We start from the raw sequence: 21,175 nt of genomic DNA on the forward strand, positions 1-21,175 counted from the left end.
CACTGGCACTGGCATAGCAGAGTAGGGTGTGCCCACCAACACCCGAGATTGCCCAAAGTTGTTCAGCTTTTTTTGGAGATCACCTAAAGTTGTTGAGCTCCAGCGCCCTCTAGCCCCCATGATTGGTGGTTCTGGCAGTTGTGGGAAGGTAAGTGGTGTGTTGTTTTTTTAACATGTGTGCATTCACCATTGGTGTATAAGACGACCCATAATTTTTGACATACAATGTTTTTTGCAAAAAAATATATATCATCTAACGCATGAAAAAATACGGTATCTAAAGCTTTTACCTGTCTGTACTCAATGCCAAATAAACCAAACAGCCTATGTTTATTTATTTTGAACTCCTAACTGACCCAGTTATCCCCCCCACCTTTCCCTTCCCTGTAAGGTAAAAGGTAAAGGACCCCTGGACAGTTAAGTCAAGTCAAAGGCGACTATGGGGTTGCAGCGCTCATCTTGCTTTCAGGCCAAGGGAGCCGGCGTTTGTCCACAGAAAGCTTTCCGGGCCATGTGGCCAGCATAACTAAACTGCTTCTGGTGCAACGGAACACCGTGATGGAAGCCAGAGCACACGGAAACGCCATTTACCTTCCCATCGTAGTGGTACCTATTTATTTACTTGCACTGGTATGCTTTTGAACTACTACGTTGGCAGGAGCTGGGACAGAGCAACAGGAGCTCACCCTGTCATGGGGATTCAAACCGCCGATCTTCTGATCGGCAAGCCAAAGAGGCTCAGTGGTTAAGACCACAGTGCCACCCGCGTCCCTTTTGTGGTAATATATAACTGCATTTAAAGGGGATCACACATTTAACTTGTTCCTAAACTAAGGCAATCTTGTCTGAGGCCATTCCTTCTTTTCCTCTGCTCTGTGAACACTGCTGTGTCAACCCCAAGGATTTGATAGCTTTATGCAAGAATCTATGCATCTTCCAAAACAGGTCCAAAAAGATATCCACCTCTTCTTCAATATCTGACTAGCCCGCCTGCCAGTATATACCAATATCAATCATGTATGGCACATAGTATTTTGCTTACTATGGGTGTTATTCTAGCAGCAAGTAATAAAAAGGGGCAACCTCAGAACCCAACCACAAGGTGACATGCAAACCTCCAGCTTATACGACTTATCCTTGTAGAATATAAATGACAATAAGCTCAATACGCTCTGATTAAAATCTTCCTTCGGGGCAAGTGTGAAATATTAACAAATAAAATGCAGATAAAAGCAAACATATAAATAAATTGGTGCAACAAGAAATGTGCATTTTAAATCCACCCACAGCGTCTAAGGGCCAACGTGATTTCAGTGAAACATAAGGAAACACAGTGACATGAGATTTTAGTTTAAGTTATTGGGCAAAATTTAGGCCACAACTTTATTGAATACAGAATGTGAGTGGTATTGGCTTAGGCACTGGCATCATCCGAACTATATCAGACTCCCACCCGCTTTTGCGAGGAATCTGATAAAGGGTGAACACCGCCAGTGGGTCCTGACTGGCGCTCAACCCCAGTGGCCCCGTGGGTTCCTGGTATGGCCCTAACCCCCTCCTTGGGGGTTTCGGACAAGACCCAGGCCAACCCCTAGATTCTTTTAACAGAATACCCTTGAGCTTGGAGGGGCAGGTGATGGGCACACCTCCCCTCCCCACCATTGCTGATCCAGTGCCTAACCGCCAAACCTTACAAAGTTGTGACGATTGCTACAGTGGTAGGCGAAAACCAAATGGCCCTGCCAACTTGCCAGATGGAAAAATTTCTACCAGGCCCCCATTACAAAACAGGAGACCAACGAAGTCCATAGCAAGGCCAGACAGACCTAAATTAAGGGTGGTTGGGTGGGTGATCCACTGCGCAAAGGCAAACAGAACCAGCAAACAGTGTGCAGGGCTTAAATATTGTTTCGCATTCACCCCCCAAGCCAAACGATTGGCTTTAGGGTCCAAGTGACTGTGAAATGGCCAACCAGAGTGGAGCAGGGCATAGCCCCGCCCATGCCGGGAGGTGGGCAGTGCTTAGAGATCCAATCGCAACGCGCTCCCTCCTTTAAGAGGATTCGATTTGTTGAGGGTATCTCAGTGCGGGTGAATGTTTTGCAGGTGTAGGGTCAATTGAAGAACAGATGTGTTAGTAGATGTGGATGTTGAGTGAGTATAAGTGTATTGAGTGAGTGGGATTCTATGTCATGGAGTTTGGTGTTTTATACATTGTGTTATTTTTGGATGTTGATATTTTTCATACTGCTTGAATTTTTATAGTTTCACATTTCCTTCCTGCTTTCCCCCTGTGAACTGCTTTGTGATATTTTCTGATGGAACAGCAGTATATAAATACTTGAACTTCGGTGAGTCACCTTGGCAAAAGGCGGCGCAGAAATAAGCTATAACAATAAGGGTGGCCGTTTGCTTCTGCCACAACGTGACAAAACAATCCAGACCCAGCAATTAAAAGCAATTGCCATGGCGTTGAACTAAATATGATAAATATCATTTCAAAGACATTCTAAAGCTCCTCTTTAGACTGCTAAGGTGCAGAAACCCTTGATTGATATAGAATTCTTCATAACCAGCAAGACTATAATGTTCTCTTCATGAAGTCACTGCACTCCCTCCCCCCCTCCCCCTGCACCAGTCTTCCCCAACCTTGTGCTTTCCATATGTTTTGGACTACAATTCCCATGATCCCTGACTTATAAGCCATGCTAACTAGAGATGGGAGTTGTAGTCCAAGAACATCTGGAAGGTACTAGGCTGGCGAAAGGTATCCTACACTCTTTTTTAAAAGAGATATTTCATAGCATTCAGGTTCTTTAGTGCAAGTTATCAGCCTAAATGTGCCCCAATCTCTTCAGAATCGTTAAACGGATTCAGTTGAAAAGTGAGCCCCTTTCCAATTGTGCTGCTTGAATAATGAAACCTGTGGCAAATATCTTAGAGACAACAGGCATGGCTACTTGCTTTTAAAAGCATAATTTACTGATTAAAATTTGCCTGGTTGAACCTTTATACACTTGGAAGGGACTCAATGTTTATTAAGGAGCCTTGTTGAATGGTCTATGGAAACAAATGTCTATGAATTCCCGGCTATGAAAGACATGATTATTTCAGTCTCTACTTCTTTTACTGACAACAAAGTGTAAATGGTGGCAAAAAATAGAATGTCAGCGGAACACAATGAACTTATTAAACAATCAAAGCCCATTCAGTAAGATGCTGAGCACCTCTTCTGAGCCACCGTCTTCAAAATGCTTATTTTAGAGAAGTCTTACTGATGGGAACGTTACTCTACTTGCTCTGGATTGCAGTCTTCTAGTTTAGCAGGAATTTTGAGGGGGGGCAGTTTCTGCAAGAAATAATTGAGGGCAGCTTGACCGACAAAACTGGGATATAAACATTAGCCATAATTTAGAAAAATTAAGAATATTATAACTCCTCCACAGAAAACAATGGGTGTTTTTTTTTTAATGGAGTGAAGTGGTTTTTCACTTAATCCATGATACTTTGATGAAGGAAATGTAAAAATTTCATTGAAACAAAGTTTCCTGTTTAGAAGAAGACTGTCTCCCATCTTTGCAAGGCCTTCTGTAGCATAATTCAGTGACTTCATCTTACTTTGTGCCTAACTGCTAGCTGTTGGTGGCGTCCAGAGTGAAATTGCCCAATGCATGGAGGATATGAGATTCTGCTAGTGGAATCTAGTTGGTGATCTTACACTCATCAAAGGGCTTTTGACCCAGAGGTCACATCAGTTAATAAGAAGATAGGAGACTTCATTTTTTGTTGTTGCCAATTTTGCTCTTCCCCCTGTAGCTCGCCATACTCTATTACTCCATACTCTATTACTCAGCCCAGACCTGGAGGATCTCCCAAGTCTCTCAAGCCAATTTTTGGGATTTCTGGGGGGAAAATATGGCTTCTTCTGTTAGGCATTAATTGGATCAAAAGTCTATTGGTGAGTGCAAGATCGCCAATTGTATTCCCCTCTCATTCTCCCCTCTCATTCTCCCCTCTCATTCTCTGGGTCTTATTGTTGATATTTTTGCAATAAACAGTTTAAAACCTAGATCCACTATTTTGCTATCAAATTGTTCATTTCATTGAATTGTTCTCTCTCTCTCTCTCTCTCTCTCTCTCTCTCTCTCTCTCTCTCTCTCTCTCTCTGTGTGTGTGTGTGTGTGTGTGTGCTTTAATGGATCTCTCATACATCCCAAAAGCAAAAGGCTTCAGTTGTTTCTGCACACTTTCTGCTGTCATAACACATGATCAAAGAAGACTAGGTTGGGGAAAGAAGAAGACTGCATTGTACAATAGGTTCTCTATGAATGGCAGATGAAAAGCAGTAGGCATTGGAATAAGATGGAGAGTCAAATATGCAAACACAGGGAAGAAAGTTCATTTTGAGGTTGCCGGCACTGCTATATTTTTCATATGATGGAGTGTTTAAGTAGATTGAATGGTGGCACTGCTCTGAAACTGCACTTAGGTGTTTGATTTGTCACCTTCTCCTAGGGATGAGCTCTGGAAAAATATCTGTATGGGGCACTGATTGTCCCATACATTGGCTGGCTTATGTTGTCATTGTACACCTTGCCAGGCATTGAGGGAAGATGCAAGAAAAACAACACAATCAGCATTTCCGTTTGCTAAAGGCCAGAGTATTATGAAGTTTGGGGGAAGCTGGGGAAATGCACTTTGACTGAAAAAAAAGTGGCTCCTCTTTTTAAGATACATCTGCCTGTATCCCTCCAGTCTGAAGTTCTAAACCTGGACAATCACAACAAAGAAGTCCAATGTGCATATGGGAGTTAGCGTGCTCTGTGCATTTGCAAGTGTATTCCAAATACAGAGACATCTCCAGAATAAATTTGCGTTGACCTACTGTGAAAATACTTAGTGTTCAACAGCCCTTAAAATTTCTCATTTCTCACCTGTGGTGGGGCGGTCCAGCTCACTGCTGCGTTCTGAAGTTTCGTAGGCAAGGAGAGGCCGGACAAGAGGAGTCAAGGGAAAGTTGCAAGAAAGGTTTGCAATACGTAATATCTTACTATTTCATTTTAAAAGATTAACACTGTTTTATGCTGTATTTATTAGTTTTATACCAGTTCATTTCAGACAAATATCTGTTCAATAGTGCTCCAAAATCTTAAACATATTTGGCCAAATGGTTGTGCTAATGGAAGCCACCACAACAATTCCCACTAGTGCGATTGGACGTTCGTTCGTCCCTCTCCTCCCCCCCACTCTCCCCAAATCTGCTCTGGAGGGTTGGGAAAACCCCTAGAATAGTGCATGAGGGGGGAGAGGGAAGATCATTTGGTCAGGCCACCAGGAATACAACCCTTTATTTTGAGCTTGAAAGATGCAATAACATCATGATACCACAAAATTAGCAGATCACAACACCCGAAACACACCGGTGGCTTATTTGCACACGATTGGTTGTTGGGATGGCAATGAGTATGTGTAGTGGTTATAGGAGATAGCATGCCAAACACTTTACTGGATTATGGTCTGTAGACTTTTATGTGTATCTCTTTTCTCTTTTAAAAATATATATATACTATTTCACTATAATAAATTCAATATTCTTAATATATATTTAGTATCATTGAAACATCACATGGTACTACAAACTTAACAAAACAGCCTTAAGTGTTTTTAATTATTATTACTATTAAATTTGTATACAATGGTACCTTGGGTTACAGACGCTTCAGGTTACAGACGCTTCAGGTTACACACTCCGCTAACCCAGAAATAGTGCCTCGAGTTAAGAACTTTGCTTCAGGATGAGAACAGAAATCGTGCGCCGGTGGCACAGTGGCAGCGGGAGACCCCAGTAGCTAAAGTGGTATCTCAGGTTAAGAACAGTTTCAGGTTAAGAACGGACCTTCAGAACTAATTAAGTTATTAACCTGAGGTACCACTGTACTGTTCTACACCCATAGACCTCAGGGCGGTTGTCAGGCTTTACAAACTGCTAAATGAAAAGATAAGTTGGATCTCAGCAGGCTTGCTTTTATTTATTTGTTTGTTTGTTTTTTAGCCAACATCCGGTTGTAGACTTGCTTCAATTCAACCCTTCCTCAGGTGTGCTGTTATTTATGAACATGTCAACGAGTTCACCTGCAATAACACAACAAGGCAAACACAAAGAATTTCCTTGCTGCATAGATCTGACTAACATCCATCCAGTTTGGGCATCCAGGGAACATGATCACTCAGCCAGTAGAGGCTCTCAATTTCAGAGTTGTGGGTTTGAGCCCCACATTGGGCAAAAGATTCCTTCATTGCAGGGAATTGGACTGGATGACCATTGTGGTCCCTTCCCACTATGATTCTATTTAGATCGTCTTCCAATGAATTGCAGCAAGCAGCCGAATCTTCGGTAAGGAGCAAATCTGGTTATTTTGCCAGCTCAAATGTACTCACTAGCTGCTCTGCTGTTCCATCATACTGTAGGTACAATGTGAGGGCGCATGAATTGCACCCATCAGCAAAGGAGAGAGCCAGCCATTTTGCTGAGTGATATCCAGTTGTGGCAGCAACGACCATTCTACTAATGGGAGCCTCATTCTGAGCATAGCGCAATAGCCAGATGTTCCTCTGGGTCTCCCCTTCTCTCTATGGCATTATTTTGAATTGTATGCTGTGTACAACACTTGTCTTGATACGAAATAAATTTGTAACGTTGCAAAAGAGCTAAAAACAAGCTGCATATTCAACACACAGCGGAAAACAAGGCTAATATAGATAGACAAATGATTGACCTTCAGGCAGCTAATGGGAGCACAATCATAGCTTAAACATGGTGTGTTTGCGGAATGCGAAAGACAGAGGTCAAACGTAAGTATGTATTTTTCATTCTGAATGAAGTCCAGTGCACACTATAGAGAGCTAACCAAGATGAATGCATAATCCTGACTGAGTATGATTGGAACTTCCTGCTGGCATTTATACATAAGTTTAAATCCATTACAATGCTCCTATCTAATATTTGCTTTATATGCCTGAATAAATAATATTTATAAATGCTAACAATCAGTGGCCATTCTACACAAATCACCTCATTAAAATACAAATACTGTAGGCACAACGAACTCTTAATTTATCTTATTTTAACAAATGTCACAATGCAAGTTGCAGTGAGAAGTTGGAAACTTTTTAAACACTTTCCCTCTCCATTTTAAAGAACTGGACTAACTACTTTTTAAACAAGCTACCTTAGATTGGACAGGCTACTGTTGCATGAGTAAATGGTAGGTGGTTAAAACAACTACCAAAATTCAAGAGAAATCTTGAGCACAGATGGGAAAATACTGGCTGAATAGAATATAGTGTTATTACACACCTGTGTTATACATGTGTTTAGGTGTTCCTACTAAGCAGGAGGTGCATACATTCCTCCCCTCATGGACAGATGTGCACATATTCCGTAAAACATTGTGAGTGTGCACAATGGCTAGGTCATGCACACATTAGCCGTTCAACTCACGTCACTCCTAACATGTATATCACCCATATACACATGCACATGACTTTTACTCTGCTTCCTATGTGGTTCATTTCACATTTCTTGATTTCCCCAGCAGTTCAGCTCCCCACGCATAGATGACACCTCAGCTACTCCTTCAGAAAATAGTCGATAGAGTAATTATTTGCAAGCAGAAGTGAATAATCCCTAGGAACCTTCCTGCGACTATGCTTTGAAATTAGTATTTTTACACAGGCATTTGATTGAGTTTTGAGCTTAGCATACATGTTTGGCTTGAGAAGCCAGAACTTTCTCCAAAAGTTAAATATTTGATCATGCCAGACTGTGAAAAGAAATTTTCTATGATTGGTTCTAGTTGCTCTCAAAATAAAATATGGCCATTTTAATTGATTTTACTTCTGTAGTGTTTTTAATATTAGAGTCTAAAATTTTTAGCCTAGACTCTAGTGAAGAATGTGGTGGACAGACTGTTGGTAGATACAATGGAATGGGATCACAGTTCATCTATTCCTCAAGGATCTGCACTGGCTCCCTATTTGTTACAGTGCCCAATTTAAGAAAATTAAATTGGTCTGTAAAATTCAATATATATTGGGACCCATCTACTAAAGAACCACCACTTCCTGAGAGATGCCCTATTCATAGTTCCACTACTAGCTGTAGTCCTTGATATGACATCATGGAACAGAACCTTATCTGTTATGCACCCCAGAGATGGAATCATCTCCCTCCTGCAGATGTTTCTCATCCCACCCATTTTAACATTTCAATGCTTATCTTTTTCTCTGGAAATGGCTGGTGTGAAGGCTGTGGAATTTCTGTTTTATAATGTTGTCAGTTTTATTATTTTTCTACTGTCTTGATGTCACGTATTTTAATGGACTGTTGTCCATTAAAATCAAACCTTCGGTTGAAAGCTTGATTATAAATCTAAATTATTATTATTATTATTATTATTATTATTATTATTATTATTATTATTATTATTGACTGTCCAGCTGCTCTCCTTAGTAAAGGCTTCCCCTTTCCCCACATATCTGCCTGTGTGTTAAAAAACTGCTTCGGTGAGGTGGACAACACTGGAGGCCATTTTCTTGGTATAAGACAGCGCCCATAAAAACAACATCTATCATGCCACTTTATTTGCTTTGACAGAGTTTTCAGCAACAATTTCCAAAGGCAAATTAGGGGTGTGTGTTTGTGTGTGTGTGTTTTAAACTGAATTAATGAAATCCTTGATTCCCCACTGAAGTCTCTGAGAGATTTAAGAGTGAATTCAAGGGAAGTACCTTTATTGCATTTGGAAGCCTCAGCTCCAAAGACCTGACACCGAAGTCTCACATCACTCCCTTCATTTCGACTAAATATTTGCAAATTATGTAAATAGTTGAGCGCACCCATGAAATGTGATATAAAGAAGACAAACATTACTGCTCATTATCATATTCATGTTGCTGGGACTGTGCTTTCAAGCTGGAGGAGTTATTGTGGTCTTCAGTCAGCAGAACTAGGCCTACATATCAACCCTTCAGCTGGCTCCTGTTTGTGGCACACTTGCTTATCTCATTTACAAAAATGATCTTTGCTGGGAAGATCGCTTTGATCAGCAGATGATTGGAATAAAAGATTAAAAAAAAGTGGGAAGTCAACCACAGACATGCAAAAAGAAAGAAATGTTCAAAGGATCACTGTATTGTTGATTTGCATAACATTTTCAGATTCATTTAGGACGATGACAAATCACTCTTGAAAGCCCACTCAGTCAAAATATCACGAAACGTGTGCCAGGGCTAGATGCAGAGCTCAAAACTTAATATGACATAATTTGAAAAATCCCAATCATCCCATTAATAATGAAAAGATGCAAAGTTGGGATCATATAACATTTAGCTGAAAATAAAATACTCCCATTGAACCAGTAGGCAGTCTAAATTCTTGGATCTTTACAACAAAGCAGAGAGGCAGGGAGGTGAGGAAGAATATTAAATATAGATGCTAAAGCCCTTTTCATTCAAGCTGAATTCTCCTCCTTTTGGCACTTGTGTATCCACTGAACTTGCAATATGTTGGCTTTGGTTTTTCTAATGAGGCTTACTTTGGGTAACTAAAGGTACAAAAGGACAACACTTCTTTACCTTTTATAGTTAGTAGAACTGCAAACTTCAGCAGTGGAAGTTTTACATCTGTGATTGGTAAGCTGTAAGCAGTAAGCAGTGGTGTATTGTGCAGCGGGACACAGGGGCAGTTGTCTCAGGAGTTCAATTGTTAGGGGGCATAATATTTCAACACCTGGTGCTGCCTCAATACAGCTGCACACTTCCGTTGCTGGAGTCTGCTGAAAATGGCTTCTCCATGCAAACCAGGAAGTGACCTCTCCAGACAATGGAATGACTCTTCTTTTCTTATCTCTTCAGCTGCGATCTCCTGGGTGACACAGGCACATGTGTACTCCATCTGTTTCCCTCCCCTGCTCCATGTGGCCCCGGGCACTGGCAACCCATGCTACACCACTGGTACTAAGATGCCCTCCCTTCCTGGCTTTACATAGCTATTGAAGGTTCTGAATGCTCATTCTACTTTGCATCTGGTTATCCTAGAATTCGCTACAAATTCAGGGCAGCCAGTTTTCTAGCATATAGTTCAGGGGTTGTCAACCTTTTTCGATCCATGCACACATTTGCAAATGGAATAAAACCGATGTGGGCGTGCCGCACACACAGCACATTCAAGTGTGTATGAATCAAATTTTTGGTTACAGTGGACTGCTTCTTCCTTTCATGCCTATTTACAATGGAGAAATAGACCCTGCAGCTGCCAGGGAAAACTTCTACAGGTGTGACACATTGGTGACCCCTGATATAGTATGTGCCACTCTTCCTCAACATGATGCCCTCTATGATGCACATTCTTGATCATTAGTCATGTTGGTTAGGGCTAATGGAAGTTGTCATTCAATTCATCTAGAGCACACCAGGTTGGAGGAATGCCACTAAATACTAATGATGAATTAATTCTCCAAGTAGGCAGAATGGAATGGAGTACTGTCGAAGACAATATGGCAGGCTGGCTAGAATCCTGAACAGAAGTACTCAGCACCCACTAATGCATCATCATCATCATCATCATGCATAAACAAACAAACAAACAAACAAACAATCCTACTTATCCTGAGTGCTAGTCTCCTGGTACACACACCTATTTTTATGCTTACTTAAATACAGTTGCTGAAATATCTCTCAGCACTTCTTGAACATGTGCTGCTTTAGCTTTAAGAAACGGCACTAATTGGAGCGCAAAAAAAACAACCCCACACCAGATCGGGAAGCATGAGATTTGTTAAAGATACAACATAAATCCCAGTTTTATTGCTTCTTCTGATAGCAAATCTAAACAGAAGTCCTGGAGAAAATCTTCAAGCACCTAAATTTTATGTGTGCTCCAATAGCTTTTTCTCTTCCCCCGGGGAAAGAATGATACCTCTGTATGAGCATCGTGGAGATCCAGAAACTCATTGCTCCCGCTAGTATAAATCTCTTAGTTTATTTATTTATTTGACAGGACTGGAAATCATATCAGAATCATTATATATATATATATATATATATATATATATATATATATATAATCTGCAAACAAACAAGGACTGTTTCATAAGTTTTCCAGGTCTTTGGGCACAAGCTCTCTACCACATGCACTCATTGCTCTTAGGCCTCTCCCATTCATCTCAATGGGGGGCTGTGCCACACAGCTTGTCATTGAATTGGGCCCAGCCATGTCTATCCATTCCTGTAACGTAGGGATGCTGGTGGCTTGCGGATCGAAAGGTCAGCGGTTCAAATCTCTACAACAGAATGAGCTCCTGTTGCTCTGTCCCAGCTCCTGCCAACCTAGCAGTTGGAAAGCACACCAGTGCAAGTAGATAAATAGGTGGGAAGGTAAACGGCGTTTCTGTGCGCTCTGACTTCAGTCATGGTGTTCCGTTGTGCCAGAAACGGTTTAGTCATGCTGGCCACATGACCCAGAAAGCTATCTATGGACAAGCACAAGCTCCCTCAGCCTGAAAGCGAGAAGAGCGCTGCAACCCCATAGTCACCTTTGACTGGACTTAACCATCCAGGGGTCCTTTACCTTACCTTTTTATTCCTGAAACTCAGGATAACATTTCATGCATCTGATGAAGCGGATTGTATTCCGTGGATAATTATGCCATAATATATTTCCTAGTCTTTAAGGTGCCACAACACTCTGTTGTTTTTGCTGCAACAGTCTTTAAGAGACAGTGGAAATTGAAGGTCAAATGTTCAGAACTATCTATGCCTTGACTAGAGTTAAAGCAATCGAGGATCATTTCACACATTACTTGATGCAAATGTGTGTATCAGCTAAGAAAGTAAACAGATCCTGGTGCTGTAATGAATTATATTTGTATGCTACACATATTTGCATATGCGTGTCTTCTTAAAACACCTTAGATGCAAACCTAAATAGAGGCCAGGTATCACAAAGATTGTGACCTAAGATTAGGTTCTACTAACACAAATTGGGTCTCAAATCTATCCGTTCATTACTCAGAGAGTATTGTATCAAATGATGGCTTGCATTATGGAATGGCCATTGTACATTAAATACCACAGGCAGAATTTCATATGGTGCTTGAAGGCAGCAGGGAGGAGCAAAGGGCTTCAAGCAATCAGTCTCTTATATCTTACTTCCTGTGCCCCCAGTAGTCTGGTGATGAAGGGCATTTTTTAGGCTTCAGTACCAGGCCGCCTGCATACCCCAAACCAATCAGGATCCCCACAAGTCCTTTAAGCTTCACCAGGACCCATAAAGTCCCAAAATCCCAGTCAGCTCCTCAGTCTGAGCCAAACACAACCTTGGCGCAAGCAGCTGGACTGATTTGGCCCTTACCTAGCCTTGTAGCCTACCCTGCACCTCCTTCCTGCTGCTCTACTCCAAAAACTGTGCCCTATCACATCTTAGAATGCATCATCTGCCTGTTGCCCTTTGGGTCCTTGTCTGCCGGCTCCAGAATCTGATCACTGCTTTGTTTTTGACCACATCCTTTCCTACTAACCCTTTCGACCTCAGCTTAAAGCCAGACCCCAGCCGCAGGCTGACAGCACTTCACTTTTGTAACAACTCGTGTAAAACCTGCCCGATCTTCAATACACACTTCAGATGTCTTTACGATTCAGCAATACTTTTCAAAATATGCAACGTTGCACATTCAGCTTTGATTCACTCAGACTGCATACACACAAGGCATTTGAAACACAATGCTAGGACTGTGGTTTGTTAAAAGCAGACCCTCTGAGTGTCCCTATTTTCCAGGGACAGTCCCAGATTTACAGAAGCCATCCTGATTTCTGATTTGATCCCAGAATGTCCTGCTTCTTCTTAGGACCTCCCTATTTTCAGCAGAGAAATGCTGGAGAGTACACAGTTATTTGACCCTGACCCCCAAGCCATCTGAAGGCACCCCTGTATAGGAAAGTTTTTTAAAATGTGAAATGTTTTATTATGTTTTTAGATATGTTGGAAGCTGCCCAGAGTGGCTGGGACAACTCAGTCAGATAGGTGGGTCATCATCATCATCATCATCATCATAGAACAGGACATCCCTGTCTTCATCAGAGAAATGTTGGAGGGAATGTAAGTGTGCTGGGAATTGCAGCTCTGAACTACAAGATTATATGGAGGAAACAATATGGGAAAATTAAATATGCTTTACATGTATGGTGTATATGCAGCCTCAGTGAAAAGTCAGTGAATGATGAGATATTAGTGGCACCACATTTTATGACCCATATAACGCTTGTTCTTTAACAATATCTGTGAAGCTTATGGAACTGTGCAGGATGCACATAAGAACAGAAGAAGACTCCTGCTGGATCAGGCCCATCTAGGTCAGGATCCTGTTCCCACAGTGGCCTACCAGGTGGCTGTGAGAAAGCTTGCAAGACCACTTACCTAAGTCATTCACACAACACAGAAGAATTCTGTATCAGAAAGGGTCAGTGGGTGGATGTGGATGTTGTGTAAGGAGACCCATGAGACTGGTGTGATACATTCCTGTACGCTGCTTGAGGTCCTATCTCTTGTTAACACAATACTTGGTGACTGACTCTGACTGTGCAAACTGGCTGACCTGGAAAAGAAGCATTGTGTTTGAGGTAACGTAAGATGAGGCGCCTTCTGTCTGCAAGGCTTGAAGGAGGATGATAACCTAATACATTCACGTATTCAAATCATCACTTGATCTTGCTGAACAAGATGGATGTGTGAACTAGCAGGTGATCCTGAGCTGGGGGGGGGGCACTTCATCCACGAAGGAAAAGACTGTGGAAGCAAAAAGGAAAGATAAGGTAGCTTGGGGGGGGTAATCCATAACATCATTTCTTGGAATCCTTTACTTCTGGAATGCGGCTACCTTTACGTTTTATAATTGGTTTTGGGCTTTGTGACAGGTAGTCAGTTTCTAAATGAGCTGTTGTCCTTTCGACTTCCCAAGTGTTTCCTGATGCTACTCGACTACCTAGATGTATTTCTTTGGGTGGAATTATTTTCGCTCTTGATGGTTAAAAAGTTGAACTTCCGGATAACCTCCAGCCAGGCAGAAGCAGGCTAGCTTAAGTGTGAATAAGTTCTCCCAGGCTGCCAATGACCTCGGCCCTGACCCAGATGGACCACACTCTACAGAGCAAAGATATAATTATACTTCTGTGCTGTTTCAGTCATGAACTTATCCCGAGGCTGTCAACTGTGTGCATTGGTGTTTATTTCAACATGATACTTCGGTGTTCTTGGCTGCTGGGTAATTGGAAAAGATACTTTTTTTGTTCTTGCCTGTTGGGTAATTGGAAAGGTAAAATTTTACACACACACACACACACACACCCTGTACCTCAAATTCAAACAAGTGAAAGAAAGGAACAGACAAATGTTAGCTCAATAAAGGCAGCTTTATTAGCATATATTTAAAGTGCACTCCCCAAGAATCCTGGGAATTATATTTTACCATTCACAGAGCTATAATTCCTAGTACCCTTAAGAGTCTACATTTCCCAGGATTATTGGGGGGGGGCAGAAATGTTCTATAAATGTACAATTTGTAAAATCTCTTAGGAGAGGCTTCTTCATGGTTCTGGGAAACCATATTCTTTTAGTCAAATATTAAAGACTGGACTAACAAGTACTAAACAATGAGTAGAAATGGAATTTGGATTTTAAACATTGCATTTCTTATACTTCTGAATCTTCACATTAGTGTTCTGCTGGATGTTCCAAAATCACATTTAAATGAACAAGAATTATGCGTTTGTACTGTTATTATTTATTATTACATTTATATTCCATCTTTCCTCCAAGGAGCTCAAGGCAGTATACATGTTTCCCCTCCTGTCCGATTTGATCTACAACAACACTGTGAGGTAGGTTAGGCTGATAGGCAGGGACTGCTCCAACATCACCCAGAGAGCGGCATGGTTGAGTAGGGACTATTGTGATAGTTTGGGTCTTTTCATATTTCTTGTTGTCTGTACAGCTTCTGAACTGCCTCATACTCCTGGGAGTGAAACATGGATGCACAAGACCAATTAATTATTTGTGTTGCTTGAAAACTTTCAAAGCCCATGATGCAGCGTGACAGCAGGCAAATGTGGGTGCTTGAAAATATCCAGGGCCTAACTGAAGTGAGACTTCCCTCTACAGCACGTACAGAAACAACCTTCTTGACTGTTGCTTTTGTCTGCTCAGTCCACCAAACCCGGTCTCTGCATGCAGTGAAAGCCCCTAACTCACCAAGGGTTTGAGAGCCATCAGCTCCTCTCACATAGTTTAGCCAGCCAGTCGAAGCCATGTGGCTGCTGTCTCATGCTGACAGCTTCTAGGAGCCACAGGTGAGATCTGAGTGCAGAGTGGGGACCAAAGGTGGACAAACGACCCCAGAAGGAGCATGATGTCTCCCCCATCCGAGGTACTACCCCTCCCCTAACACCCCATGCACCCCCAAAGTAGCCATGAGCAATAAATTAAACATCAAATGTACATATAAGAACTCCCCCCCCCAAATCATAAGATGATCTAAAATAGAGATACAAAAAAATTACTTTCAACAAAAGCAACAAAAATCTAAGTGACACCCAACCCAAGAGTCTGTTTGGCAGCCTCTGCTTTTGTAGCTGTCGTCTGTCTCAGCCTCCCAGCCCAGGTGGGAAAGGGGCTGCAAGGCAGGGAACAGGTCTCCTAGGACTCACAGCAAAGATGGTACAGTACAGTGGTACCTCGGGTTAAGTACTTAATTCATTCCAGAGGTCTGTTCTTAACCTGAAACTGTTCTTAACCTGAAGCACCACTTTAGCTAATGGGGCCTCCTGCTGCTGCCGCGCCGCCAGAGCACGATTTCTGTTCTCATCCTGAAGCAAAGTTTTTAACCCGAGGTACTATTTCTGGGATAGCGGAGTCTGTAACCTGAAGTGTATGTAATCTGAAGCGTATGTAACCCGAGGTACCACTGCAGAAAGAAAAGCCAGGATATTCTGTACACATTCTGCTGACGTTGTACCCAACTGCACAATGTGACCCATATCCTTGTATTCCACTAACTATTTTCAACCCTACCTCCGAAAGAGCATTACAATTTGAATGCCATGGTATATTGTCCATTTACCTCGGCGCCTTGACACTTTGCTGTGCAGCTGACAACATTAACGACTGTTTTTAGCTTAATGTATATGATAACACTCCAGTTGTTCTAACAAGCAAAATGATTAGTTTACTAGGATACCTCAGAAAGCGGAAATTATAATGACATGTATTTTTAACTTGTAACTTTATGCTGTGATTTCAAAATCATTGCTTTGCCTGCAATTCTTTTGTAGCTCAAGCTTGTATTTGTCCTATTATTTGGAGAAAGACTGACAACTTTTCACTGAAAATAATTATTAGTTAATGCTCATGCACTATATTAAGTACAAACACTTAAACCCTACAGCTTCGTGTGCGACTCACGCAAGCGTATTCAATTGCTGGGGCGTTTATGGAGCCTTGCATTTCAACATCTGAGCCCTGCTCATCAGCTCTGTAGGGGATTTACTTTCTTAAAACTTTGGGAGGTGCAGCCATACCATAAAATCTTTAGATTGTTCTCTTCCTCTCAGATGTTATAAGGAGAAGGCATATCATTTTCTGTTCCAGAAAGGGTGGAGTTTTCTTGTACAACCCCATATCATTTTAAGGTGCTTTTCAAATAGCATGGTGTTAGCAGGGTTAAAAAGGTAAAGGGACCCCTGACCATTAGGTCCAGTCGTGACCGACTCTGGGGTTGCGGCGCTCATCTCGCTTTATTGGCCGAGGGAGCCGGCGTACAGCTTCCGGGTCATGTGGCCAGCATGACTAAGCCGCTTCTAGCGAACCAGAGCAGCGCACGGAAGAGCCGTTTACCTTCCCGCTGGAGTGGTCCCTATTTATCTACTTGCACTTGACGTGCTTTCGAACTGCTAGGTTGGCAGGAGCGGGGATTCGAACCGCCAGCCTTCTGATCGGTAAGTCCTAGGCTCTGTGGTTTAATCCACAGTGCCACCCGCATCCCTTATGTTAGCGGGGTTAATGCAGACTAATTTGCTGGGTTTCCTCCAGGTTACACCAACCCGGCCAGGTTGGATGATTTTTTTCCCAGTTTCAGTCTCTTTGTGACAGGGCTGATGACAGTAAGGGCTCTGTTTCTGATGCACTCTCTGATGCACACTGGTGAAGTGCAGTAGGAAGAAATTGCTTCCTCAGGGGAAGCACCTGTGAGGGTCTGGACTCTGACCCATGATCCAGGGTGTTCCTGCAGAGATTGGATACTTCCATGCATGACTAATAATAATAATAATATTTATATGTCGCCGATCTGACTGGGTTGCCCCAGCCACTTGGGGCAGCTTCCAACTAAATATCAAAAATATTAAATATTAAAAACACAATAAACATCAAACAGTAAAAACTTCCCTGAACAGGGTGGCCTTCAGATGGCTTCTAAAAGTCAGATAGTTGTTGATTTCCTTGATGTCTGATGGGAAGGTGTTCCACAAGGAGGACGTAGGTGGCGCTGTGGTCTAAACCACTGAGTCTCTTGGGCTTGCCGATCAACAGGTCGGTGGTTCGAATCCCTGCGACAGGGTGAGTTCCCATTGCTCGGTCCCAGCTTCTGCCAACCTAGCAGTTTGAAAGCACACCAAAAAGTGCAAGTAGATAAATAGGTACCGCTGAGGCGGGAAGGTAAACAGTGTTTCTGTGCACTCTGGTTTCCGTCACAGAGTTCCGTTGCGCCAGAAGCGGTTTAGTCATGCTGGCCACATGACCTGGAAAAGCTGTTTGTGGGCAAACAACGGCTCCCTTGGCCTGAAAGCGAGATGAGCGCTGCACCCCATAGTTGCCTTTGACTGGACTTAACTGTCCAGGAGTCCTTTACCTTTTACATTCAGGCAATTCCATGTACATCCCCCACAATGGCCTACTGATGTTTGTTTTCCATATTTTGCTTTCAGCTTTTTTTTTGTTTTTTTACTGTGTGGTTTTATATTTTTCGTATTGTTGTAAACAGATGTGCTATATTTCTATGTTGCAGTAGCATTTTAAATATTTTTATTTATTTTTTTAATTGCTCAGTGTGAATGCAAAAAAGCAAGCCTATCAATATCTAAATATCTATCTATATACTGCTCATTCTACAACTGGTAGAAGCCCACTGCAAATCCAAGCTTACTGAGCTACAATGCATTATTACCTGAAGCTGAGAGCCATGTATTAATTACATTATTACGGGGGCCTCAGCCTCAGATAATAATGCCATGACCTTTTTTTTAGCTGGTTGATTTTTATTTTATCAGCCTTTAACAATCAGATCCTGAAATTCCTATTCATGAATAATTTTATTGATTTCTTTCTTTCTTTTTGTGTCACTTCTATATGCCAGTAAATATGTTTAGGAACTGAGCAATGGTGCACTGAGCTAAGTTACATTTAAGGTTAAAATGCACATTCTTATCTATGGTCTCAAAAAAAGGGGGAGTCAGTTATGATACTCTGAGAAATAAGCGTTTAATAATAGAGGTGCTAACTTGGTATTGCTTGGAGTGATACTAACATCGGCTTGGTGAACAGAAGCAATTGAATCAACAGAAAGAAAGAGGCACTATTTGCTGATAAAACAACTTGTGATGTACCTAACAAAGATTTTTTTTAAAAAGGTAAGAATGGGGGAAGTGCTTGGAAAAAACAAAATATACAGTAATTGTGAATAATACTGCAAATTAACAGATTTAATATAGCACCAATCTATCTGTATTTGTCAAAAGCAAATGGTGCAAAATATGCGTTGTGGGGGAAAAAATCTAAGTGGTATTAATGGTAAGGCAAGGTGAACAATACTGATAATATTAAATTAACCCAAGAGAGTCCTAATCAGGACCCCAATGTAGGAAATCTGCTTGCCAACTGTCGTTCTTTTTCCCATTGGTTTAGTTAAGGGTTGAAGTTCTTCTTGAAGTTTCTTTTTTTTTAATCATTAGATCCCGACCTTACAGTTTTCTCTGACTACTTTCCTTCAGGCTGTCTTTGCTCCTGTCAATTTAGGATTTCCAGGGAATTATTCTTCTTTGAAATGCATATTCCAGGCTTGAAATGCTGGCATATGTACACTGTAGAGTAATTGTGGAGGCCAAATGTTTAATTACACATGACAGCTGGAGCTGTAGGAGTCCGAGGCATGTGGAAAACAACTCATGCCCTATGCAGTCTTAGAGAAAGGAACAAAATAATATATATTTAGTTGGTGTGCCACATGCTAGCCACTGTGCAGTGTCTGTTTCTCGACGGAGCCGGAAGTTTTAACTGCTTGTTTTCTTCTTCTTCTGAGAACTGCCTCGTAATTAATATACACAAATTATTTCCTTCTCCTTCTGTCTTGATCTGCAGTTCTAGGCACAAAACTTTCATCTCACAGACACCATCGCACAGTGAAGCCTCAGCAATTCTGGTCCCTGTTCCTCTAAGCCATGGGGAAAGTTTCTCCCCCCTCCCCACCTTTAATACAGAATTGTCTGTGGCATTTCATTTTTATCAGTGCTTAATGAGAATTGGTTCTGGAAGAGCCATTCCAAGATGAATGTATGGTTTTTTAAAATAAATAAATAAAATTATATAGGATGGAGAGAGACAAGTCTGTTTTACCACCATGTGTTTGGCCTGCTCAGAAAGCTAGCCAATGGAAACTATCTTAACGTTATATTTTAAAGAAATCCAATATTCTTCTATTTTTATATTTCCATACTGTTTCTATATGTTTCCATTTCAAAGAGTACTAAAACAGACCCTCGAAATGTGTCTCCATTTTCCAGGGGCATCCTTGATTTAGAGAAGCCACCCCGGTTTCTGATTTGATCCTGGAATGTCCCACTTTTCCTTAAAATGTCGCTATTTTCATTGGAGAAATGTTGGAGGGTATGGAATTACCAGACTCCCAAGCCCTCTGAAGGCAATCCTATATAGGGAACCTTTTTAAATGTTTAATGTTTTATTATGTTTTTATATATGTTGGAAGCTGCCCAGAGTGGCTGGGGTAACCCAGTAAGATGTGTGGGGTATAAATAGTAAAATTAACATTGTGTAATAGGACTTCCCTATTTTCACTGGAGAAATGTTGGAGGGTCTGCTGAACGTGGTTTATGGAGAGAAACTTGGAAATTGTGGAGACTGTGGATGGAATGATATATTGGCCTAGTTTTTGAGCAAAACATGAATCAGTTGTACATAAGGCAGTGACCATTTTACGTTTGCAACCACTCAGACACTCACTGCTGTGGACCCAGAAGTGGCCCCAAAATGCCCCAAATGGTTGCTGCCTGTATTCAGTCATTATTAAGTTAGAAACAAATTGAAACATGGATTTTAGAGGATGTCAGTACCAGTAACAAAGAGAGAACAAATAGCACAAGACTGGAAATTGTGGAGACTGTGGATGGAATGATATATTGTACTATGTTTTGCGCTATTTGTTCTGTCTCTTTGTTACTGTGTCACCAGCCCACGCAGAACAACTCTCAATGCTAGGGTTGCCAACTGACCGGGAGGGATGTTCTGGGCTGCTCTTGTGTCTTTAACAGTTGTGTTCGAAGGCGAAGCTCTTCACAGCATGGGGTCAAACATTATGATCTGCTACCTGTCGTTGGAACAGCTAAAAGGGCTGGTTCAAAGTTGTCTCTTCATTTCTATTGGACAAGGATCAAAATAGCTAAAGCTCCAAGGCCTGGGGAGGGGAACATCTCCTGTCTCTAGCACAAAAGCAACCTTCAGCTTTCAGAACTGGCCAAACCATTCTCACTTTCCTTTTTTCTCCAGCCTCTTCCTGGTTTCACAAAGAGCATTCTTCACAGATAGCTCCCTCTAACCACTGTCACTGGAGATCTAAGGACCACACATTCCACATTCCTCTTACAACACACCCTCCATCACTAAAGCCAACTAGGTCTTGATACATTCAAACATGTATTTTAGCTGTGGGATCCTGGTGATACTGAAGAACATGAGTGTGTCCCATAGCTGTGGTTCTCCTGCAGGTTCCTGGCATTATTTTATAGAACTCAAGCAAATGATTTCTTTGACTTTTGTGGAGCAAGGAGAAAGATATGC

The sequence above is a fragment of the Podarcis raffonei genome, chromosome 4 (genome assembly GCF_027172205.1).
Source record: "Podarcis raffonei isolate rPodRaf1 chromosome 4, rPodRaf1.pri, whole genome shotgun sequence".
Classification (NCBI taxonomy): domain Eukaryota; kingdom Metazoa; phylum Chordata; class Lepidosauria; order Squamata; family Lacertidae; genus Podarcis; species Podarcis raffonei.